Raw genomic sequence first — 26,270 nt, 5'->3', positions numbered from 1 at the left:
ACCTTATTAATAGCAACTCTTTAAAGAGTTCGTCCTTGCCACTGAATACCTTTTTGTGTTTGGTGTTTATTAATTCTTGACTTCAATCTTGATTTCACATGTAAGGTATGTTAGGTCTTCCTTACAGCAACTCTTACTAAAGAGAAAACACGAAAAACAGAGAAAATATCCACCGTGCTGTTCACCCAATTCTCCCTTCCCTCTTTCCTCGTCTTGCCGGATTCACCAATACTGCTGGTAAGCGAATGTAGCGGTGAAGAGAGAAGAGCGAGGGAAAAAATGTGAGAAAAATATTATAATACAATAATTCTGCATATGCCTAATATGTATGTACGAGTTTCTGGCGTACCACATTAACTTAAGCAATCCTTCACTGTCACAATCATGTTTTTTTTTTTTTTCGCATAATCTCAGCAGCAACACGAGTCCTTTCTTCTCCAATCTTCTGCTTTCCTTCTCCAGTAAAGTGAGTCAGTATAAGGAATCGGAATCTAAAGTAGGTCAGGTTAAATGCAAACTTTTTTTTTTCACCTTTGTGGTTGATCCAATTCTCTCTCTCTCTCTCTCTCTCTCTCTCTCTCTCTCTCTCTCTCTCTCTCTCTCTCTCTCTCTCTCTCTCTCTCCTCTCTCTCTCTCTCTCTCTCTCTCTCTCTCTCTCTCTCTCTCTCTCTCTCTCTCTCTCTCTCTCTCTGCCTCACATATCAGTAATTGTCGTCATTCCTCGTGTGACGCTCGTGCTGTGAACGAAACTCATACATAAATAGATAATGTAGTGAGATAAGGACACATTCCCACTGAGATGTGTGTGCGTGTGTGTGTGTGTGTGTGTGTGTGTGTGTGTGTGTGTGTGTGTGTGTGTGTGTGTGTGTGTGTGTGTGTGTTTGAGGGGGTGTGGCCTTCGTTTACAGGTGTGTTAGTTTACATTGAGTATGTTATTAAAATTTTGATGAGTATATGAATATTGAATTCCTATCTTTCTATGTCTATCCCTCTTTCTTTATCTATCTCTTTATTTATTAATTAATTTATCCATTTATTTATTGCTGGCAGGTTTTTCTCATCGTTTTTTTTTTTTCAGTGAGTTTATAGCTACACCGCCCGCTACCACACACACACACACACACACACACACCTATTCAGACAGGTTTTTAACGATCACTGCACATTTTTTGTACCTCTTCGCCTCACACACACAAATGTCATAAAAAGGCCCCCACGCATCCATGTCCCTACAACACAAAACACATTTTTCTCATCTGCATAATGAAAACCCATTCTTCACATTCCTATATCCCCCCTTTTATTTTTTGTCTCCCTTTTTTTTTCTTTATCTCTATCTCTCCTTATTTTGCGCATAGCTCCTCTTCTTTCTTCGTCTTCTATGTCTTTTCTACATTATCATCTTTTTATATTTTTTAGTTTATTTTCTTCTAGTTTGTCTTCAGTGTATTTTGTTTTCTTCTTTTCTCTCTTTTTTCATTGTTTTTCTTAGTTCTTTTTTTTTTTTTTTTTTTTTTTGCTGCAGCTGTAATTGTTACTGCTGCTACTGTATACTGCCACTGCTGCTGCTGCTGCTGCTACTACTACTTCCATCACTCCTACGGGTAATTCTTGTTCCTTTTTGTTCTTGTTCTTCTTGTTCTAATTGTTTTTGTTCTCTTCCTCCTCCTCCTCCTCCTCCTCTTCTTCTTCCTCCTCCTGCACCTCCACCAGTTTCTCCTCCACCAGCTCCTCTTCCTCTTCCATCTCCTCCACTTCCACCTCCTCCTCCTCCTCCTCCTCCTCCTCCTCCTCCTCCTCCTCCTCTGCACAGGTGTACTCAAGGACATCTGTTACACCTGCGTGGCCACCTGCGCACACACGCAGCACCCCGGCGGGGCTCTGGTGCAGGTCATGTTCAATTATTGGCTTAATAAGAAGGGTTGCCCCATTGCCCCTTTCTCCTGCCATCCCTGGAACCTTCCCTACTCCCCTTGACTCCCTTCCCTCCTTCCCTCCCTTGACCCTTCCCTGTCCCCTTCACCTCCTTCCCTCCTGACCCCCGTGTTCCATTCACCGCTGGCCGAAATTTGGAAGGACGTGGTTCAAGAATTTCCGAGTCATACGTCTCCCTGTTTTCGTGACGTTTTTGTTAAGTCCTCCTGGTTTTCTTGTGCGATTACCGTAGTGATTTGTTGGCTCTGCTGTGCTTCTGGATTATACTGGATGCGTTTACTTGAAGTTGTTGAGAGAGGATACATAGCGAAGGGAGTTTTTGGTCTAGTACCTTTAGCGTTTCTCATTTTTTGTTGGGAATATGTGAGTGAGCTAAATTAAAACTCGGCATATTGCATTGGGCTTCATGTGTGTGTGTGTGTGTGTGTGTGTGTGTGTGTGTGTGTGTGGGTGTGTGTTTTATCATACTAACGTACTGTGTTCTATTTCCGCAGGTAAGACAAACGACGGGCAGGTGCACGGTACAATCCAGGGTACATAGGTGAGTCATTTACCTAAATTTTATATACGAGTATATTAGTTGACCTGTTGTGGAGATTCGTCTTCATTCTTACTTCTAATCATTTAATCCGACAAGAATCGATGATAAGATAAGGTGGCGAGAAATAACAGAGGACAATGTGTGTGTGTGTGTGTGTGTGTGTGTGTGTGTGTGTGTGTGTGCCCCTAGGTCACCGTCTCCTCCGGCTTACCTCTGACCCGAAATGACCTTGCCTGTTGCTCATTGACTTTTCTCCCTTCCTTTCTCATCTCCCTCCCTCCCATCCCTTCTTTCCTTCCATCCATTCTTCTTTCCTTCCTCCTTCCTTCTTTCCTTCCTTCCTTCCCTTTCTCCATAATCCCCTTGCCTTCTTTCCTCCCTCTTTTTCTCCATCTTGTTTTCTTGTGTCCTTAATCTCCTGGTCCTTTCTCCCTTCCTGCCTCCTTCCTTCCTTCCTTCACTCTTTCTCCTTTTCCATGTTTCTCCTTCCCTTTATACACTGTACTCCGTTAAATGACGAAATAGTATAAAGTAAATGTAAATTATAAGCGAAAGAAGTGATAATAAGAAAATAATAATAATGTATTAAAAAAGAGTATACAGAAAACTTAAAAAGGGAAGAGGAAGTTACAGATGACGCAAAGATAGGTAAAAGAACACAGCAATGCCATAAATGAAAATAAGTGAACGAAGGAGAAAAAAAAAAAAGTGAGAACCCAAGAATGAAATATGAGGATAACAAGAAATAACACAAAATAGAGAAAAGGGAAAGGAAGAAAAGGAAAAGAAAGAGACGTGTAAGGAGATGAGTGAGTGAAGCCTTAACACAATTAGCTGACGTCCCGAAACCGGAGAGCGGAAGCTGTGATTGGGGCAGGAAGGGACGGAGCGGGGCGGTGTGAGAGAAGAGAGGGAGAGACAGACACAGGCATGAATTGGTCGTGTGGGAATGAACGTGACGGGAAGAGGTGGAGCAAGATAAGGGACAGTTAGGCGAATTTTTACCTGTGGATGATGAAATTGACTGAGTGACCGATTGATTGATTTCAGCGTCTCAGTACATAGCGGTTTGGTCCACGAGGTGATGCCTTTTCACCAGGGTGCCTACGGAAACAAGAGTGTAAATAATGTGCGCAGGAGTGTGTGGTGCTTTGTTTGGGACACCCTATATAAATTCCCCTACCTGGTATAGCACATAAACAATAGCACGAGAATACATGGAGTAAGAAGTGTGAATTCCATAGAGCCCCCGGGAAAGATAAGGGAAATGGAGTGAGGGAGAAGGGTGAGGGGTAAGAGGTGAGCCAAGGGAAGCCACGAGATGAAGGAAGGAGGTGCAGGAGGCGAGGAGAGGAGCGTGGGAAAGCAAGGTTGTTAAAGCAGTTTGGGAAGGGTACCCGTGTTTGCTCAGCGGAGGGGTGCGTGTTGACTGGTGGCGCCTGCTTGGTTTGGTGCTGTGATGGCCTTTCCTCCTCCTCCTCCTACTCCTCCTCCTCCTTTTCTTACAGTCATATCCTCTGTAGTCAGGTGATGTAGTGTCTTAAGATGTTAGTGGATTCAACCGGGTCAGACTTGATTAATTTCAGAAAGAATGATGGCTTTGGGAAAAGTAATGTGTGTGAGAATTCCTTGCCTAAGATGTTTATTTTTGGAATTGCTTGTATATAGGAGGATTTTAGATGCATACCACCCTGCCCTCCTTCGTTGTCGCACACCATTCGATCTCACCTTCCCTCGTATTCTTAAACGCATTGGTTTGTTTGTATTATTTTCAAAGGCCACAGAGATAGTTGATCAGGTTCTAATAGTTTTTTTTTTTTTTTTCGCGTTCATGGTGTGCAATCCGCGTCAAGCTATCACACGAATCATGAAAATACTCGTGGAAACTAATATTTATCATTAGAAAATTTCAACCCTTTGACTGTTCTAGAGCCACATCCAATCCTTGAACTAGGGAAAAAAATTGCAAAATGTATTCCTTTCACTCGCAACTTTCTTGTAGATGCTTATAAATACTTCACACATTGCTTCTGGTGCTGCTAATTATTTCGTGACGCGGTAAAAGAGTTAAGCTGTTAGTAGAATCATAAAAACTCTCACGAATACTGTAGCAGCTTCAACTAGAATGTAATAAACTACCACCAGAATCATGAAAACACTCACAAAACCTCCAGTAGCTTAAACCATCAATAAAATCATGAAAACACCTTTGAAAATACCATTAGCTTTCATTGTAGTCCGTTAAACCATCAGCAGAAGCATGAAAAAAAACATCTTTGAAGCCTCGAGTAACTACCAGTAAACCCTATTAAACTGTCAATATAATTGTAAAAACACCCTTGAATGCTCTAGCAACGTCCATTAGAAAACTCCAATAACTTCCGCTACAGCCTGTCAGGAGAAGTCGAGATAAGACGTTCAAAACACGTGAAAGTACAACCCCCTTGTCCCATTCAGTCCAGCACCAACTATAACCTTGTTCCTCCTTGCCCCTCCTGCTCTTCCCTTCCCCGCTGATCCCCCGCGCCCTTCTCGCCACAGGAAGCAGAGTGTCCTCCGCTAATCCCCTGGACATTCCTTCCTCCCTGGGCCGCTAAAGATACATTTCCTGCTCTGGTGGCGCCGCGAGGGAGTCAATGACGAGGCCACGACCTTGTCACTCGCCCAGTCTGGTTGATGGCTAGTCAGGTCAGCCAACTGTGTGTGTGTGTGTGTGTGTGTGTGTGTGTGTGTGTGTGTGTGTATGTGATTTGTAGCTGATTGTCCCTTTTTCTCTCAATTTTTTTTCGCTTTTTTTTTTTGTGTGTGTGTTTTTTTTTTTTTTGTTGTATTAATTTCCATATAATTCTTATTTTTTTACTTTGCTTCATTTTTTGCTCTTCTCTCCTCTCCTCTCCTCTCCTCTCCTCTCCTCTCCTCTCCTCTCTCCTCTCCTCTCCTCTCCTCTCTCTCTCTCTCTCTCTCTCTCTCTCTCTCTCTCTCTCTCTCTCTCTCTCTCTCTCTCTCTCTCTCTCTCTCTCTCTCTCTCTCTCTCTCTCTCTCTCTCTCTCTCTCTCTCTCTCTCTCTCTCTCTCTCTCTCTCTCTCTCTCTCTCTTCCGGGCAAACAACATACTTGAGATTAGTTTCCCAGCTTCCTGTGACAATTGACAAGAGTGAGACTGAAATGAAGCTGAATTTAGTGCACCTATTTTCATTGTTAAACCTTTCACTTCTACTCGTGATATCTTTTCTTTATTACTATCTTTACTGAGACCTACTTTCTTGTTCTACAGCCACCTCGTAACATTATACTGACTACTGCTAAATCTATTTTTTTTTTATCTCTTTCTTTTTTGTAGATACTTATAAATATTACATACGTTGTTTTTAATGATGTGAATTGTTGCTCATCGCAGTGAATGAGTTAAATTTAGGACGCAGTGAGGTAGAAGCAATAGCATTAGTATCATAAGAATTATTGAACGACTTTACACTTTGATTATTTTATTGGTTACTGTTGTATGAAGTAAAGTGACGTTACGAGAATATTCTGTTGATCTGGACAAGCATTTTGACATGTTTCTTGTTGTGATATATGAACCAGAATGTCACGTAAAGAAAGTTTAATTAATAATGTTAATGGTTGAATCATTCTTGTTTTGTTCATATGTAGAGGCTCAACTATCGCTTCTAACCTTTGTTTTGCTTTGGTCTTCCTTTGTTGACATTCAGGGTAATGTAAAAGACTATTTGCATGGACACAGAAAAGAAGGAATATGAAGTTAATTTTCGTTCTTGTGGTGTTACTTTTTTTTACCATGATATCGCCTTCAATTTAATAAACCATTCTGACTCAAGTTTACAGTATAATTCCGAAAGGCGCCACTAACACTGAAATAAGTTATCGAGTGGTTCTTAACTTTTACTACCTTTATAGCGTTACCTTCCTACATTCAGATCACAGGGGTATTTAAACAGAATATTAAGTGTCATACAATCATTGCCTGTCAATTTCAAAAGTCGACAACGAGAACACATGAATCAAATCTCGTGTTAATCATTACTCTTCGTTCCCGTGCATCATTTTGTGCTGGCTGACGTGTCCTGACGCTCGTGGCTGCTCTTGTGTGACGTCTGGCGGCGGGGAGGGACCTATCGCGGGAGGAGAAGGGAGGGAGGGAGGCAGGTGTACGCAGGTTAAGAGGCATGGAGGAGAGGAGGGAGGGAGGCACGGATGGGCAGTCTTGTCACGCGAAGTGCTGTGGGAGATAATTTAGTTTTTTTTTCCATCATCGTAATATCGTGGATTAATATTCCCGCTGAGAGAGAGAGAGAGAGAGAGAGAGAGAGAGAGAGAGAGAGAGAGAGAGAGAGAGAGAGAGCGACGGTGACAAAGCATGCATGTTGTACTGTGTTGTTCCCGTGGCAACTCCCTCATTGTGGCGGTGTGGTAATGGACGCGCCTCCTCTCCCCTCAGGGCCGTGGCGCGGGCAACAAATCGCTGCTGTCATGTCGGTATCGTTTCATGCAGGCCGCTGAGCTTCCCGTGTTGGTTCCCGAGATTTTATTGCAACTGTGCGTGAGACTGAGGCTAAATGAGGCGTCTGACTGAGCAGGCCGCCAAAAAGATCTTTGGAAGCTATACGGTATTATGTTGGTCTAAGCACATATTGTAAATCTGGACTTTTCTAGTGAAGACATTCCGTTCCGGGATGTCACCCTGAAGCCCCGCCGCGGTCTGGGGTTCAGTGCCCACAATCATGGAAACAGCCACGCGTGACCTCCGTGCATCGCTCGCGGGTCACGTCACCTGATCTCTCAATCAGGTGCCACGTAACCTGCTGGTCCAGTGATCTACATTTGGCGTGGCCCGGCAATTACTAACCCAGTCCCGATTGTTGCATCACAGACCCCGAGACGTTTGTCGGCCAGACTCGTCATTCCGCGGCCATTATAGCGTCACCCGGGCGTCGCCTACCTTGTCAGTGATAAAGCTGGAGGGAAGGCCTAACCTGCAACATGACAGCCTCCACTGGTAGCTAAGAGTGAGAGTTCCCTGCCCGGAGGAACCCGTCCCGACGAGTTTTTTTGCCCTGTCCGGCCTCCCGGGGCTCCGCGCATCAGCCATATGGAGGCCACGGGCTGAGGCGCACTAGTGTGATACTATCTGGAAGAATCGGCGTAGCGGCGGCCGATGGCTTCTCTATTATGTCCGCCTGGATCAGCCTCCTCCCCTACCCCCGGCTGGAAGTCTAGCGCACATGCTCGGCTTATAAACTAGTCAGTTTTAATACTGTTGTGGTAAAGCTTCACCCCACATGAGTCCCGAGGCCAAGCTGCCGCTCCTGCTGTCCTGGCTTGCATCTACATGCGACAAGTGACCTCGTCCACCTCGCCATCCCGAAACTCGTGCATTCTTGTTAGTATGACACCACGTATTTTCGCAACATGCTGATACGAGGCACTTCAGGGCGGGAGAGTGAGCCAATGGCGCGTCCTGCCATTAGATAGCTTAGTAAGGAGTCCCGAACACAACGGAACAATCCCAGAGCTGCGAGGCGCCCAGGACCCGCCTTCCGTGATAGCCATAGGAGGCGGCCAGATGTTCCCGCAGCCCCACCGGCACCTCCCTCCCTCTCCCCCACCGGTAGTCTCAGGTCGACCGCATAAAAACTTGCTTCGCTACGCAATATGAATTTGTATTTTTGGTTCCTCGAGGCAAGCAAAGCGCGTCGACAACTTTAACACGGAAGGATATTTATCTTACAGTGATTATACTTTATTATGAGCTCTGTGTTACTTTTATTTCGATTTTATTCGTGTGTGTGTGTGTGTGTGTGTGTGTGTGTGTGTGTGTGTGTGTGTGTGTGTGTGAGGGAGCGGTGAGGAGTTGCGTGCGTGCAGTGTAGCACAGCGAATTGGAGACGGACCTGCAGTGGTGTTTATAACCCTTTCACTGTCGTAAAAAAGGATCAGCGATGCATCTTTAAGTAATTTTTTTCGCCATTGAAAACCACGAGGAAGAATTTAGCAAGCCCTCCTCGTCCACCTGGCTTGCCTTGCCGCCCCAAGACTCCGCCGCGTCCGGGCCCGCCTCTCTGCCTCTCCGCCTTGCATCACATACGCAGCGCCGCCCGTCACTAGCGGGGCAGCAACAGCGGCTCCCCTTCAGATGCCAACGGTCGGAGCATGTCCTCCCTTGGCCTGGCCTGAGGGGCTTGGCAGAGGCTGTGGTGACGCCTTGGACAGACGCCTTCGTAATTTATGACTTCCTTTATTGTCACTTACGAGAGATTCAGCAGATACACAAATGCTGCAGGTGTTGTGTGGCAAGACGTGCAGCGGGGAGTGGGAGTGGAGGCGGCCGGGCTTAGATGAGGACTCTGTGTGTCACCTGCGAACGTAGACCGTTCCTGCCTCGGTGCTCTGCGTGTCACCTGGGAGTGTGAATCTTCAATTCTTTTCGAGGCTTTGCGTGTCGCCGAGGCCATGCAGTGACCACCTGACGAGTGCGGCGAGTAGGAGTAAATACGCCTGAGCCAGCAGGCGCGGCGACCACAGTGAGTGGGGTCATTATGCCGCCGCTCTCGTAAAATGTCTACTTGCCAGGCCTCGGTGGGTCATTACACGGCCTTGATGCTCACCTCCAGGGCTGCAATGATCATGCCGGATTTCCAATAATTACCCTGAGGCAGAGAGTGGTGTGCTACAGGGTCCCGATCCGCCATACAGTGGTAGGCGGAGGGAGTCGGCCGCGCGGTAGCCGCAGGAGCAAGGAAAAGTATGCAAGACACGCTGAGAACTGAGAGCGAACTCGCTGCTCTCGGATGATAATTATCTGACTTCTTAATGTCGCTGTGGGATTACATGACCGCAATCCCTGCATGGCTTTTTTTTGTCTGCCAATGAGATACTTGTAGTGTGCAGCCGAGGACGCGGATGACTCGAATACCTAATAAGAGGATCATTCGACGGCACCAGTTAAGTTTTCGAGGAAGAGTGTTTGGGCTTGAGTGAGGTAGGAAGCTTGTTGGGAACTTGACTTTCTGAAGACCAGTTGAGGAGTCTCAGAGGCTTCGATCCCCTCATGTGGCCGATGTATAGACTTGTGTTCCCTCCAGAATACCTTGTTTTTACGTGTCTTAGTGAGTCACAGGAATCATTTTGACTCTCAAGTGATACCTTACGACGCATAGATTTCCTTGAGACTTTGAGAAGAGTGCAGTGTTATCAATAACTTCCCAGGACAGTGCTTTTCCCTCCTTCCTCTCTCACACTACTGGTTACTTTAGTGAATCCCAGAAATATTTTAACTCTCCCATGATACTTTAAGACTCATAGATTTTCTTGAGATTTTGGGAAACATTACAGTGGTATCAACTTTCCTGGACCATTTTTTCCCCCCCTACCTCATTCCCTATCCTCCCACTGTGTCTCTTACAACATCACCAAGGCAAGATGGAGCTCTGAATCTAAGCAGAGGACGAGGTAGAGGGCGGCCACAACATTACGAACGCTTAATTAATTAATCACCATCAAGTGCATGAAAGTGCTTGAGGGCAGTCCGCTAATGGAGAAACAAAACAAAATACCGGAAATCGAAATGAGCGGGACACAACACCGTAAAATCATGATAATCACACTCAGCCACGTGTGTTCTAGACCGTGCCGTGGATAGCTGGGGATGCAGGGAGTGGAGGGAGGGAGGAGAGGTTGATTTGGGGCCTCTTGCAGGTGTAGGGCAGGAAGGTATATGGGCCAGTGTGCCCCTACATGCCCTAGAGCACTGCAAGGATCCCTGCAATCCTCCTCCCTAACCTTCCCATAGCTGGCTGGAAAGTTAATTAAGTTTGACCATCCCGTCTCCCTGATGCTGCACTTTTCTTCCACGTGCCTCCCTCCCTCACCCCAGCCTCCTTCAGTCTCTGTCAACCTCCCTCAGACTCCCTCACCCTAGCCTCCTTCAGCCCCCGTCAGCTTCCCTCTGCCTTTTGTAGCCCTCCCTCAGCCTCCCACAGATTCCCTCTACCTCCTTCAGCGTCCCACAGCCTTCTTCAACCTCCATCAGCCTCCCTCAACCTCCATCTGTCCTCTTCAGCCTCCCTCAGCCTCCCTTTCCCCCACAGCTTCCTGGTGGCGAGGAAAAAAATGGTGTAACTCCCCAGATTCCTTCGATGATGATGTAAATCTTTGACTCTTTTTTTTTTTTATATATGTAAAAGGGAGACAATTGAAGGTTCCAGCTCGAATAAGGAAACAAAAATGCCGGCCGTCATATGATGAAATGGTTCCAATGTCAAGCTGAATCTTAAAGTAAATTCAGTAGATTTAACTTCCGTCACGTGGCGTCAGAAAACTAATGATATTGTTGTGGTTTTAGAGAGTTAGAAACATTTAGTCCTCATTTATCATATTACTGATGACTTCTGCTTAAATTCTTCCCACTTTATCGAACAAATAAGTAAATATATACAAAAAATAGATCAAAATAAAACCTAAAGTTAATTTTTACTGACATTATTCACTCTTGATCTCAAGATAAAAATAAACAAACAAATAAATTAATAGATAGATAAATAAATAAATAAATTACCTGAAGTGCAAATTACATTACTTCATCCTGACTGACTGACTTTTTTTTTTTTTCCTGGCAAGCTAACTGAGTTCTCGAGAAAATTACGTCGAGTCAAGTTAATGTGGTACCATTAATTAGCCGTGGGTGGGCGGGGTTGTCGGGATGCTCTCCTTGCTGCCACACTGCCTCGCCCTCTCCTGCCCTGTCCTACCCATCCCCAAACACACACACACACACACACACACACACACACACACACACACACACACACACACACACACACACACACACACACACACACACACACACACCACTACATTTAAAATCCTCTAGTTGAAGTTACAGAGGTTTTTAAGTGTATTTTTATTTATGGTTCTAGCCACAGATTAACAAGATCTCTACATTATTAAGAGGAGAAAGACTCTTGAGAATCCGGTTGATCATCTATGTGCCCTTTGAAAATACACGTGGTTAGAGAACAAAGCGTTTCTGAATACTGGGCTTAAAGACACGTATGCCCGCGTCCTCGTCACTACAGCAGAAGGAGACGCAATGTGTGACAAGATAATCAAAGTGAAAATAGCTTGATTTAATGCAGTGGAATATATATTCGTGATGCAACTGCGTCTTATCTCTAATCTACCTGCATTGCCTCTTCTCGTAAACTGGCGCAGGTATTGAAGCTTTAAATGTGGAGTTAGTATTTTTTATATATATTTTCACAGCTTTTTGTTTTTATTTTTGCTGCTGTATGTGACGTAGTGCTAGGGTTCGTTGACTGTCCACTTACTATTTATATAACGACAGTAAAACACAGTGGGGAAGAGAGAGAGAGAGAAAAAAAAGAAAATGCGTATGTTGTGCTAGTAACCGCCTCCAGGCAGACACTCACAAGAAAAGAAAAAAAAAAATAACAGGTTTTCGTCCTCACGTGACAGGGTAACACACACACACACACACACACACACACACACACACACACACACACACACACACACACACACACACACACACACACACACACACACACACACACACACACACACACACACACACACATAAATAGATAGATAGACAAATATTTATTAACAACAACTTATATTTCAATTACAGTTTGGTCGACCATGTATGCAATAAAGTGTAAGAATTCTTTCAAATGCTTTAACTGTAGTCCACAGATAAGAAGCTTGCACAATCAATATCCTTACGTTAAACTTACTGATGAAGAACTGGTGAAATATATTTAAAATGTCATCAATCATTTGGCAAGTTATATCAGATGAAAATGTATTCGAAAGTAATTCTTCTAATGCATTAATGTTAAATCTCCGCTTGATTTCTTGTGTATGTCTGCATTCCTGTACAACGTGCCCCTCTGTTTGAATTTTTCCACACACACACACACACACACACACACACACACACACACACACACACACAGAAGCACAATTTACGCGACACTCCCCTACGCAGCACTTTCTAAGAAGACACATTTCCAAGAAGACACTGCAACACGTCACAACAAGAAAGAGAAAGCGTGGAGAGCATTGCGTCGTGAACTTCGTGTCTTTATGTCCAATCAGAAAACAGATGATTTATTTTCCTCTTTTTTCAGGGAAAGATAGATATTTTTCCCTATTATGTTAACAACTTCCTCTGATGTCACGCGATTCTTTGTGTGTGTGTGTGTGTGTGTGTGTGTGTGTGTGTGTGTGTGTGTGTGTGTGTGTGTGTGTAGATGTACATCCTAACATCGTGGCCTATCGCTGACGGAGGCAAGTGACGTCAGAAACTCAAAAACAGTCAGGTAGCGGAGGTCAGGCGTATGTTGACTGGCCGGGCAAGAACCTCACTTCTGTCCTGGCAGTGAGGAGCTGAGCAAGCGCGAGACGAGGACGAGCAGAACGAGGACAAGGGGGGAGAGAGAAGGGAAGAAAGAAGTGGTTAGATATGACGTTAGTAAAAGATGTACGAAAAGTTTGTACTGATTCAAAAAAGAGATTAGAAAAGGAAGGGGACGAAGGAGAGAGCAAGAGGAGAGGAGAAGAAGGAAGTGGTCAGATATCGTGCGAGTAAATGATGTAGGAAAGTTTTGTACTGATCAAAAAAAGAAAAAAATAGAAAAAGACGACAGTTACGCAAACCTTATCGTTTGATTTTCCTTAAATTATACATTTTCTTTTAAGATTTGTTATGGTAACGAAAAAAAATAAATAAATAAAAATAACCTATGACTGAAACGACTCCTAATTTCAGAGCGAGCACTAGAATATATTTGTAAATAGTTTGCCTGATTGCTTTGATTGCTTTGGGATAATTGGCAAGCATCGCTGCGTGAAGACATCTGGCTGTGGCTGTACTTACCATCTGTTTGTTTGAAAAATTATTGCTGATTGAATCGTCAAGACTTGTTTTCTAGATGGCTTCCCTTGAAATGCCTATAATGTGTGTGTGTGTGTGTGCGTGTGTGTGTGTGTGTGTGTGTGTGTATGTATGTATGTGTGTTTCAAACTTCACTAGCAGTGGCCACAATTATGAAGTAGTGATGAGCTGATAATAGTCTCCAGTGATGCAAAACGTTAAACTGGATCAGAAGGGCAGAGGCCTTTCTCCTTCAGTAGATATGCAGTGCTCGCCGATTATAATGACTACATTGGAATACATAAGAAGCACAGATACTAGGAGACTTGCCGCTCTGTAATGGAGTCATGTACCAGACCAGTAAATAATGTTAGGGGGGAGCGGGATAAAATAGGGCAAGACTTCTCCCTACACCTTTTTCACTACGATAACGAGTTTTGGGAATCGTTGGAGGAGACCACTGGAAACGTTGGAAACATTTATCATCACGAGTACCAGCACGTGCATACTAGTTTGCCTATTTGGAGCAAAAGGTTTTTAGGCAAAGGTTTAAAAGAACGATTACAAAAAAAAACTAAATAATTGCAAAATAAGGAAAATGTGATTCAATATAAGCAAAAAAAAAAAAAAAAGAGAGAAAAAAACAACACTAATAAAATATGCTACGCTAAAGAATAAAACAAGATGATCCAAAATACGAAATAATAAACACAAAATATTACATAAAAAGAAGAGACAAACAAATCTGCGATGCTTAATAGAGAAAACGAAGTGACCTACAGAAGATAACGTGATGTACAGCGGAGAACTGAACTGAGGGCGGGTGCCGTGCTAGACTCCCACTAGTGTTCGTTCATTCTAGTATCATCGATTCACTTAATGCGTAGAAATGCTCTTTGGCTTCCCGTGATAGAGACAGCGTCAGAGAGAGAGAGAGAGAGAGAGAGAGAGAGAGAATAGAGACACGCTCCTGCCGTCTGGGGGGAGAGCAGGTCATAACCGCTTCACTCCCGAGGGTCAGGGTCAAAGTGACAACTGAATAGGCGACCACTACACCGCCGTCTCGTGACCTGCCACTCAGCCCGCCACACAAAGGCGCCTGGAGACTACCTTCAGTGCGGGCAGGAAGATCCTTGCGCCGCGTATGGAGGAGGAAGGGGAAAGGCGCCTGGAGGTTCCTGCCCCCTCCACCACCGGCACTTTCTGGAGAAGGCAACGGGACGCTTTGCTTAGGTCACTCTCTCTCTCTCTCTCTCTCTCTCTCTCTCTCTCTCTCTCTCTCTCTCTCTCTCTCTCTGACTCCATCTGGTTTCGTCTTCTTGTTAACTCTAATGCGTAACCTCGAGGCGCCTTTGTTATTGCAAGCACTCGAGGCAACTGATGCAAATGACATCCCTCTGATTATCAAGGACAGGAAAAAGAAAAGAGTTGTGTTTGTCTGAGGAATTATTTTTAGCTTCTTATCACGTGCTTGCCTGGCTGAAGAAGAGAGAGAGAGAGAGAAGGAGAGAAGGAGAGAGGGAGAGAAGTAGAAAGACCGGAAGAGCAAGGGACAGGTGATGTAGGGAAGGGGGGAAAAGGAACGGGACATAGAAATATAAGGGCGCGGAAGGGGTGAGTGAATGGGAGGGCAAAGGAAGGGCAAGGAGAGAAGGAAGGGCAGCAGGTGGCGCTCCTAAACACTTGGTGGAGGTTCAAGGTACTGAGGCGCCTTCCGGGAACTTGAGGCTGTGTTGCATGGAAGTTGGGATCACCGTCCTGGCCTGTCTTGTCCTTACCCTTTTTGCATCTCCTCCTCCTCCTCCTCCCTGCACTTCCCTTCTATTTCTCCTCCACAAGTAACCTTCGTGTCCGACCTCCCACAGATCCTTCAATCTCACACTTCCTTCTTCGTGCAGTGATCATCTTGCTCCTCTTCGTCCCTCCTCTCCTCTTCCTCCCTACTCGTCTGTTCTCCCGTCTTCTCACCTCCCACTCTCCCGCCTGCCACACATTGACAGGAAAGTTTCAGGGTCACAAGAAGGAGGAGTTTGCTTGTTTGATGCGTAGGAAACCAAGCCAACGAGCAACGAGTCTTTTATAACTGATGTTTTAAAATTTCTCTGTTCTGAAAGAGAACTGAAGGAGTGGAGAGTGAGGAGTACCCGACTTCCAGTAACGCATGACACGAGGAGTGAAAGAAAAAAAGAAGAAGAGGGAGTTTGTAATTATATTCTTTGTTCGAGGGTGTTTTCAGCTGTCCCAGCGTGCCTCTGTCAGCCGTTGGATATCAGGGCAAGGGAACCCATCTGGTGCCTGGCCAAAACCTCCTGAGAGCGGCGCAGAGCAAGGCTGAGTGCGTCGTCCATAGTCACCTCGCTCTGACCCCTCGATCACCCCGCCTTGAACTCCCTCAAGGTTACGAGGCAGGTGGGAAGCGGGCCAGGGGGGCGTTGCTCCCTCCGCCGGGCACAACCAGAGCAGCGTGGTGGGCGTGGAGGGTCGGGACGCACGCAGGGCCTCGCACACACATCATGCGTCCCGGAGAAAGATGATGATAGACTGGAAAATGGGGAGGAGCAGAAGGAGGAGGCGGAGAAAGAGGAGGAGGAGGAAAAGACCCCATAGTCTCGACTTTCCTCTTGCTTTCTGAAATGGCCTGCACCGTCTGTGTTGCTGTGTTGCTGCTGTGAGCTTGCTGCGTTTGTGATGCATTAGTATGTTGTTGCCATAATAGCAGGAACTGTCGGTCTCCTTCCTATGCTGTGTACACGCAGACACTTTCACCAGCAGACTCGTCAACACCGGTTGATATATTAGTATTCATATCAGTGTTCATCTCCAAGCACCCTCTGTACAGCGCTGTCGGAGATTTCACGGTCACCTCGGCAGCGCAGGAGGGCCGCTAATGATAGGTGCGCCGCGACGCCAGGGAGCGCCTTGGAATCCTCTACATGGGCAGTAAATTATACACATGTGAACGCGCTCTCACGCACTTGCCGGCTAAACAGGAACCTGCATGTCCCGAGACGAAAGCAGCGAGGCAGTAATTGTTTCTGTCCCGTCAATCCCTGTCCCAGAGTGGCTGTTGTCCTTCGTTTTTTTACATGTATCTCCTCCCTTTAAGTGAGGAGACGCAGCTGGGCGAGGTGGTGAGCGGTGAGGGGACGTTGCTCTTGCATAGAAGGTCATAGTGTCAAAAACTGCGGAGCGAGGGAAGACGTGAGGTGACGAGAGAGTGAGGGATGCGGCGACAGGTGGGCAGCGTCGTCGGGCCGCCCACCCCTCCCAGGCGCCCCCAAGCCGGTTCAAGAGCAAGGTCTGAGAAAACGTAAATTTACCATGATACCACCTCGCTTGTTGTCATTGCAGGCGACGGGGTGGCATTAGTGTTTGGCTTTTTCTGAGAGTAATTGCGTGTTGCACTCGTTACTGTAGCATTTCAGTGTGCATGTGGGTGTGTTTGGGTGCAGGTGTGTGTGTGTGTGTGTGTGTGTGTGTGTGTGTGTGTGTGTGGGTGGATGAATGAGTGAGGTTTTCATATGTATCGTACTTTGTCTCGGAGAAAATATTTTTGTCTTGTGAGTCTTCATTATAGGATCAGTAATTCACTTTTAACGGAAACAAAAACAAAAACAAAAAAAATCTGTCATCAGCGAATGTCAGAAAACTTAACTACGCCTTGTGGAAAATTGTGGAAATTGTTCACTCATGGTGTAACGTCAGGTTATGACGGCTAGAGGAGGTTTTCAAGGGAGAGAGAGAGAGAGAGAGAGAGAGAGAGAGAGAGAGAGAGAGAGAGAGAGAGAGAGAGAGAGAGAGAGAGAGGGAGGGAGAGAACAGAAGCAAGAGACATAACGCGGGCAGGGAAGGGTTACAGCTTCTATCCCTTCGTGCGGTCATCGACGCTGGTTACGCGCCTTAGTGAGTCCTTGTCTTTCTTAACACATAGATGCGGTCACCATATCGCTGGCATGGCTGGCTTTCTCTAACGTGTCGTGCGTCGAAGTCACAAACCACACCGTAACTTACTACGATTGTTGCTGTTTATGCTGCTAACAATGATTATGACATCCTAACACTAATAGTTCAGTAAGATAGACTTAAAATTTTCTCTCTTCAGCAGTACTTATTCTTGTTGTGCTTGTTTCGCATTGCTATTAAATATTGTCTTTTCTTGTATGTCACAATCCTAAGGAAGAAGAAGTACAAGGATATGGAGACAAGGAAATGAGGTTCTCCTGGTAGTGTCCTGTTACTGGTTTCGGTGATATTGTCTTTTCTCTCTCACCCTGAAGGACAAGAATCAAAGCAGTTTGGAGACACGGGTGTGAGTTGCTCCTGGTATCTCCTCAGTCAGGCGGCTGGAGCAGTTCGGTAACAGTAATGGAGGGACAGTCGCTAAGTCATAACCGAAGGTTATGTGGTTGTTACCTGCGCACTGGAAGGTCGAGCGATGGACGGTGACCGCAGGATACCAGGTGACCTTCACGGCGTTGTCCTGTCCGCATCAGCATAGTGACTGACCCTTGACTCGCCTGGTGACCTGCAGGCTCTGGCCGTCACACCAAGGAACACAAAGAAATAACAAACAGCAACAAACATTTTAGCCCTTTAGAAATTCGCTGTGATGAACTACAGTGTGGAATACGTAGCATTAGTGAAGGGTTGGTAAATGTCAACTCTTCCCCGAGGACGAACTGAGCAGATGTTATCACCTTTTACAACAAAGTGCGTACGTGACGCATTTATGGGGAGAGGACGGAACTGTGCTTCTGTCTGTGCCTAAGTTAAGGTGTTCTAGGTGTCCTCATCCGTCTTTTCTGGTGATTGTCAACATCCATCTCTGCTTAGGAGTCAATATCGATGTGGTAATGCTCAAGGTTGGAGAGTACCTTAATTGTTTATTTATATATTTGTATATTTGTATAAATAGACGTTTTATTCCTGTTTTCATTTTCTTTATTCAATATACTGTACTTCTTTGAGGGGAGGAATAGTGTCAGATGTCTAGCGGCCGATAATTCACTGCTCTTCCACTCCATTTACTCTCTATACACCGAGATGCTGTCCTGCCAGCTTGGTCTCCCTGCTTTACCTCTACCTGCTCTGGCTAGTAATTTTCGTGGGTCAACATTTGTCACCAGTGGCCTGTCATGTCACATGCACTTTTTTTTTTTAAACATCTGGTGACGGGATTTATGTACGAGTATACTTATATTAATCATCATTCATGACCTATCACGTGTGCGTTGATAGATGTGCGTACACTTATCTGTTATGCTAACGTCTGGCGACGGTATCCATACTTAAAATAGACGAACTTAATACACATTGTACATACTTCCCATTGAAGTAACTGTCAATCAGCTCACTAATTACTGTTCACAACGACACGCCAAAGTAACAGAGTAACAGAGCGTATGTGTACTTAAAATAGACAAACTTTATATACGATAAAGCCTGTGCACTTCTGTTGATGTAATATTGTCACTCAGTTCAATAATTACTGTTTACAAGGTTGCAATGTTGACCGTGTATCCAGAACCTCACCTCGCCACCAGTGACATATTAATGGCGTAAGTAAACACAAACTTTACATTATAATGATGCATGTATTTCCTGATGATGTAATTTTGTCAATCAACTCAATAATTTCAACGACACACCAAGACTAACCACACATCCAGACTCACTTCACCAGTAGCAGAGTGATGGTGTGTCTCTACTTCAGGTAGACGAAATTATGATGCATGTACAGTGATGTACTTTCTATTGATATAATTTTGCCAATCAACTCACTACTGTTTACAATGACGCCCCAAGGTTGACCACGCATTCAGACTCACTTCACCACTAAGAGAGTAATGGCGTAAGGTGATCTCCGGCTGAAGTGAGACGCCGTGTCCCTGCTCTTGCGTCCCCTGGGTGGCAACGGTCCTCTTGGCGTCCACCTGCCGCAGGGAGAGGGCGGCTCGGAGTCACCTTCAGAGCACCAGTCACGAGATTTAAGAATAAGGTTGCACGGGACGCCATCTCTGACCAGAAGAGGAGAGGGGAGTGAGAAAAATGTGAGGGGTGAGGGGGAGGGACAGAGAGAGGTGGTACGGGAGAAGATGGTGATGAGAGGAAAGATAGTTATGTAGTAGGAATAGTGAAGAAGGGAATGGTAGTGAGATGAAAGGTAGTGGTGAGTGAGGAAGGGAAGCGAAGGAAGAGATAGTGAAGAGAAGGGAAGTGATAGTGAGGAAGGAAGGATAACGAAGAAAAGAATGGAGGAAGGATAGTCAAAGAGGAAGGAGTGAGGGAGGAACATGTGGTGAAAATGAGGGGAGAGTGAAGGAGTGTATAATGAGAGATGTAAAGGCTTATGAGGAAGGAGGGGATGATGACGATGGACTGAAGTGATGAAAAAGTGAGTGGGAGAGGATAGTGAAAGGAAGCGGTGGTTAGGAGGAGTAGGTGGTGAGGGACGAGTGGGTGATGATGGGGCACGAGTGAGTGGCGAGGAAGATAAGATGCGATTAGATTTTCATCGCTTGCTGAGGATAGGAAGCAGTGAGATGCCTGGACACTTTCAGGAACCCCTCTGTATTTCAATCCACACTAGAAAAAAAAATAATAAAAATGAAGACGATAATGATGAGGTGCAGAAGCGGAGTGTAGCAAGAGTTGGGAGGAGGAGGAGGAGGAGGAGGAGGAGGAGGAGGAGGAGGAGGAGGAGGAGGAGAATGGGTAGGAGCAATGATGGAAGAGGAGGAGGAGGTGATGGAGAAGGAGCATCTCTACCCCACAGGGACACGAACCCCCAGCCGCTGTTCGTATACATGCAGATGGGATGACGCCCTCCGCCTTCCCTATATTCCTCACCGATCTAATAACACCCATTTTCTAGATCTATGGAGGCACTTATGTAAATTGGAATCCCTACCTTTCCGGATGTAGGGGAGAGGCTTCTTCCCACCCTCCCTCTCTCCCTCCCTCCTTCCCTCTCTCCCTATCTGTTCTCTCTCTCCCTCCCTCCCTCCCTCCCTCTCCCTCCATAATGCCCGCCGTGCAACACCTTCGTTTAATCTTTGCCCCACTGATGTTTATGCTCCCTAATTACTGGCATTGTCCGGTGGAAACATAGAATCTTGCTGCTGCAGAGTTTTCCTGCCTCATTTGAAAGACGGTCGAAGCAAAATCTCACTTGGGAAAACATTAGAATCTTAGTCGCGGGGGAGTGTTATGCACAGGTGCTGGCCCTCCTCCTCCTCCTCCTCCTCCTCCTCCTCTTCCTCACCAAGTCGAGTTTTCTGTCTCCCTGGCGTCGTGTGGCCTGGAAATTGTTCTCCTTTGTTCAACACTTGATGTTATCGCTAAACCGCCACAGCCGGCCGCTGATGACACAGCCTGGCAACAAAAACGATAAAAAGCGACTAGCTTAAACCCGGAAAGGTAAACAAACTCCGCCTGCTCTCCACCCATTGTCTTGTGTATCACTGTATCTCGTGAAGCATTTTTGTACATTACGTGACTACAAACCAGGGTCACCAGGCTCCAACAATAACGCTGCCTGCATATAACATCCGAAGAGCTTTATGTAACAGCGAAGATAGATTTTTTCCCAAAGAAGGACAGAGACAGTTTTACTTTTTCCCTCTGTTTGATCTCTCATCTTGACGTCACGCCTCGAGGTGCCTCTCCTCACGCCGCCGACTTGTCCCATATGAGCAGAAAGCAACGGGAAGGAAATCAAGATGAGTGCAAGTTAAGTCTCAACACAAAAGCTGAGACTCCCTCATAAGAAGAGCTAAGACGGAGAAAAAAATACAAGGAATGTTCGCGACTCTATGAGGCAGTAGATGAAAAAAAAAACGTAGTTTTGGGAGGGAGGGATAACTCGAGGGAGGCTGGGGTGGCTGGGGAGGCTGGGTTGGAAGCAGCCTAAAGGAGACAGGGGAGGATCGGAGGTAAGGGATGCTGAAGAGAACGAATGAGGGGTAGAGGGAGGGAAGGAGGACAAAATAGAAGCCAACCATTATTTCTCGCTTCTCTCCTCGCCGCCGCCTCTCGGGTCCACCGTTCAATTAGGAAACATTCCTGGAAGTAATGGGATTTTCCGTGAAAGAAGAAGAGACGTTGATGGAGGGAAAGTCGACATTCCTCATCCACTCCTCTTCATCCAGCTTTTCTTTTTTTCCCCCTTTTTTTCCCTCATGTATCACGTTTATCTTTCTCTCCTTTTTGAACAGTATCCTCCTCTTCCTGTCCCCATGTCGGTCTTTCCTCTGCAGCCTCAATTTTTGGTGTGACGTGACTCGATGTGACGCCTGTGACACCTCACCAGCGCTTCACCCAACACCCACACCCTTCAAGACACCAACATTTCACTTAAACAACAATCTTCGTCGTAACGTTCAATTCCGTGCATTCTGTTGCCACGTTCAGTGAGTCATGGCGTGGCAGAGGCGCGCGTATTATGCTTGGGAGGCTCCCTGACTTCCTCCCTCCACCGTCTATCCCTCCTTCATTCTTTCCCTTCCTCCCTCCCTCCCTTCTCCCTTTCTTCCACCAGGTCACTCCCAAAGGCCTTTTGTTTTCTTCCCTGACGTAATGACACCGATAGAGAGAATGAAACACAAAGGAGAGAAAGAAAAGACCTGAAATGAGACTCCCTCACTGATTCTTGCGAGACTCAAGCCACAGTCCGCCTGCAGCAAAACTTTCTTCCCAGGACCCCCCTCAGGACCCCCTCAGGACCCCCTCAGGACCCCACCTGCTGCCTGATGAGTCCCGCGACGCTCCACACGAGGCACCTGAGTGAGTTGAAGCATGAATGGCAGCAGCTTAGCGTCAGCCCGGGTGATTAATAACGCAAGAGCAGTCAGGTAGCACACCGCAGCCGCCGCCTCCACCGCCCCGAGGCCCCTCGCTCGACGCACCCGTGAAATAAGATTTGCCAGCGAGCACTGTCTGAGGCCGCGCCGTGTTGTGCCGCCGCGGAAGTTGGTGTTGTGATGGCGAGAGAGAGTGAGGGAGAGCCGGGAGCTGTTTGTGCGTCGCGGTCCGGTGGCATGGCATGGGAGGGAGAAAGAGAGAGGGGAAGAGAGAGAAAGAGAGAGAGAGAGAGAGAGAGAGAGAGAGAGAGATAGAGAGAGAGAGAGAGAGAGAGAGAGAGAGAGAGAGGAGAGGCGTGCTTGTGGTGGCTGACTGGCAGTTGGGTGGGGCTCAGGGTGGTACGTATGATCGCTTATATGAAAAAGGTGTCTAGTTTTGAGGCCACCACGCTTTGGATCTGATTGTGTGTGTGTGAGGGGGGGGGTGAGGGAGGTGAGGGGAAAACTAAAGGCAATGACACACCTTAAGCTCCACTTCCAAGAATAGTCGCAGTGATAAAGATGAAAATGTAGTGATAGTTTGCGTCTGCGGGAGGCTGTGTGTGCGTGTCCAGAGGCAGGTAACTTGTGGGATCAATAAGAATAGTGGATGAGGCAGAACAGGAGGTGAATCGCAAGGAGAGAGAGAGAGAGAGAGAGAGAGAGAGAGAGAGAGAGAGAGAGAGAGAGAGAGAGAGAGAGAGAGATGGGGGGGGACGATGGAACAAGCTGAGAGAGATCTTGAAATTAATTACCAGCAATATCTGGAGCAGGCAAGGTGTGTGTGGCTGGGAAGCAAGGCGGCAGCAAGCTTGGGAGGGCTCGGGCGCCTTCGTGTTGTGGGCAGCGGGGTGTGGAGGGTGTTTGTGCCGCCGGCCGGGCCCTGCTTCACGCCTGGCCGCCTCCCTGATCTGTCTCGTCTCAGGTGTACCGCCCTGCCCGGCACCGTCCAGCACATGCTCCCGCCCCGCGCACACACACACACACACACACACACACACACACACACACACACACACACACACACATCAAGCTATTTCATGCTCTCCTATAACTCATGCCTCCTCATTCTCCACATTGAATTTGTCATTAATGTATTTAGAACTGGCGCCATTGTGAGCGAGAAAGACGATGAGAGAACTGTTTCATTTCCTTTTTTTCTGTTTTTTTTGTCTCCAGTAATGAACACGTATTTATTCACGCCGATGGTTTCGTTCTCGCATTCCAGTGACGGAGGATAAAAAAGCAGGGCCTTGATTACCTTTATCTTTATTTCGTCTCCGGGTGAGTGAGCGCCGCGCGGCCGCTGCTCCTCGGCCCCGCAGGTGACCCTCTCCCGCGTGTGGTCCGGCGTCGCCACCCGGGACCCTTCCGACATAAAACGCATGTGAGAGCCGGCAACTGGAGGTAATTTGCATAGAGAGCAGACGTGGGTTAAGGCACTCAGCGTCCCTCTCCCCTGACCCGCCCAAGAAGCACCTCGGGATGATGGGTCGCGGAAGTTCCGGCGCTGAAATGGTCCTGTTTGCGGCGTCCTGATCGTGCTATGAGGCCCAAGCGATGCCAGACTCCCAGGATAGGATGGACAGGGGGGCAGCCACGACGTTATTCTGTTGTTTTTTCGATCTCTATATCAGGTAGAGACGTACAGTATGTAAACAATGTGTTGGTGTCGTGTTGTCTTCCAGCAGAGCAACAGCTGTGAACACAATAGAAAAATTTCATCACTTAACCATGTCGCTGCTTTAATGTGTCTAACCATATGATATTGACACGGCAAATGTATCTACCGAATACTTATACGTACAGCCAGCCAGATGAGTATGGCAAACAGATATGTAGAGACAAACGTACGCCTTTCCTATGAACACAGAATACTTGGATAGCCAGGCAGCGAGGTCCATCAGCAGACAGATCAGATCCCCGAGAGGTGCACGGAGAAGCAGATGCAGGAAGGTTTACATCGTGTCTGTCTCTCACGTGGAAGGGAAGAGCTTGCCATGTGTCCTTGAATTCACTCCCCACAAGCATCTTCCTTACGCCCTTCTATCTTGTGCAAGGTTCACTGATGCCGACTGATTGAAGACTCGGGAGAGCGTCAGCTGCTGAGGGGCGGTGACAAAATGAGGAGGAGGACGATAGCGGAAGATGGTGGAAGAGGACGAGGAGGTGGGTGAGGAGGAAGGGGGAAGTATTAGTGGTGGTTGTGGTGGCGAAGGACAAGACTGGGGATGAAATGGGGAAGGGGAAGTGAGATGAGGGAGGATGGGTTACCGGTTAATAGAAGACGAAAAAATATAGAGGTTAAGAAGATTTCTTATAGATTAGAAGAGAAGAAAGAGAACAATGACTTACTTGTATAGAAAGATAAGAAGCCAAAGGATTTACATAACAGGGAAAGGGGAGAGGAACAACCACTATGTTACACTTGTATGGTGACCGAAAGAATATAGATGTTTTTTTTTATTTATTCTTACCTCTTCTTCTTATATTCTTCTCCTTCGCTCAAGTTGTCAATGTCACCGAGATTACTCAAGTGCTTTAGACATTTTCCAGCACTATGAGATTCGCACTTGTTAGGATGTAGTTCATAAAGATACAACTGTCGTGGATGAGTGACTAGAGTTGGCCAGAGTTGATGTCCTGCTCATCCACCACTACAAAGACTTTCGTAAACTTAATCAGATCATCTTGTCCTGAATAAAGTTTTAAGTGATGCCGTGGAACTGAAAGAATTAAGAGCTTCATTCTGAGTGCCGAAAAATAATGGGGAATTAAAGCCAAGAGTAGCTTTATATATTCACATTCCCTGAAGTCGCTGACCTCACTCGGCAAGATGTAAAGTAATAAAGAAATTGGACTTTTTTTCTCTCTCTCGTTTCTTTTTTTATTCGTCTGCTTGCTTTCAACTTCTTTTGCTTTGGAGCGCCATATAACGGTCTCTCTCTCTCTCTCTCTCTCTCTCTCTCTCTCTCTCTCTCTCTCTCTCTCTCTCTCTCTCTCTCTCTCTCTCTCTCTCTCTCTCTCTCTCTCTCTCTCCGCACTCAAATGGACAGTCAGAAAAAAATGATATACTTTTACCATAACGCAAGAAATGATGACCTTGCAGGAGGTTAAGCACACACACACACACACACACACACACACACACACACACACACACACACACACACACACACACACACACACACACACACACGCGCTCCTAAGGCCCCCAGGAATACGAACGCACCTTGAAAACCATTAATCCCAGGCTCTCCTTCCCCCCGTGGCTGAGGTTGACAGGAATGCCCACCCTGGTGTTCACGCTCGCCTGTAATTACCGCCTTGCTTTATGCCCTCCCTTGCCCCTCACGTGCTTGGCCGGGCGATTATAGCATTACCTGTTTTTGTTGTTTGTATAGTTAAGAGAGTCGTGATTCTTTTGCCTGAGTGAGGGTTGGGGTGAAAGAGAGTTTGTGTGTGTGTGTGTGTGTGTGTGGTGGAAGGGTTCGTCTTAAAAAAATGAACAAAAACAATGAAAAAAGAAAAAGAGGAAAAAAAACTTTGCGTACTTGAATAATTTTGACGAAACAGAGAAAAAAGGAAAGATAAAATAAGAAAAATAAACATAGAAACAAAAATCAAATAAAAAACAAAAGAGAAAAACAAGGAGCTGGGCAAAAAAAAAAATAATAATAAATAAATGAATGTATAGATTAGACAGCCACACGTCTTCAGCTGGAGAGAGAGAGAGAGAGAGAGAGAGAGAGAGAGAGAGAGAGAGAGAGAGAGAGAGAGAGAGAGAGAGAGAGAGAGAGAGAGAGAGAGAGAGAGAGAGAACAGACGAACGAGTAAATAAATTAATGAACACCAGTACCGAAAAAAGAAAGGAAATAATGCAAATTACATCGAACATACTTTTTTCAGCACTACAAAAGGAAAAAAAGGTGAGAAGACGCAGTACTTAAATCAGTTCACACACACACACACACACACACACACACACACACACACACACACACACGCCTCCGTCAACAGTAACAAGCCCCACGTGT

Source organism: Scylla paramamosain, chromosome 27, assembly GCF_035594125.1.
Source record: "Scylla paramamosain isolate STU-SP2022 chromosome 27, ASM3559412v1, whole genome shotgun sequence".
NCBI classification, from domain to species: Eukaryota; Metazoa; Arthropoda; class Malacostraca; order Decapoda; family Portunidae; genus Scylla; species Scylla paramamosain.
The sequence above is the reverse complement of the archived record's forward strand: the minus strand, read 5'-3'. Positions refer to the sequence as shown.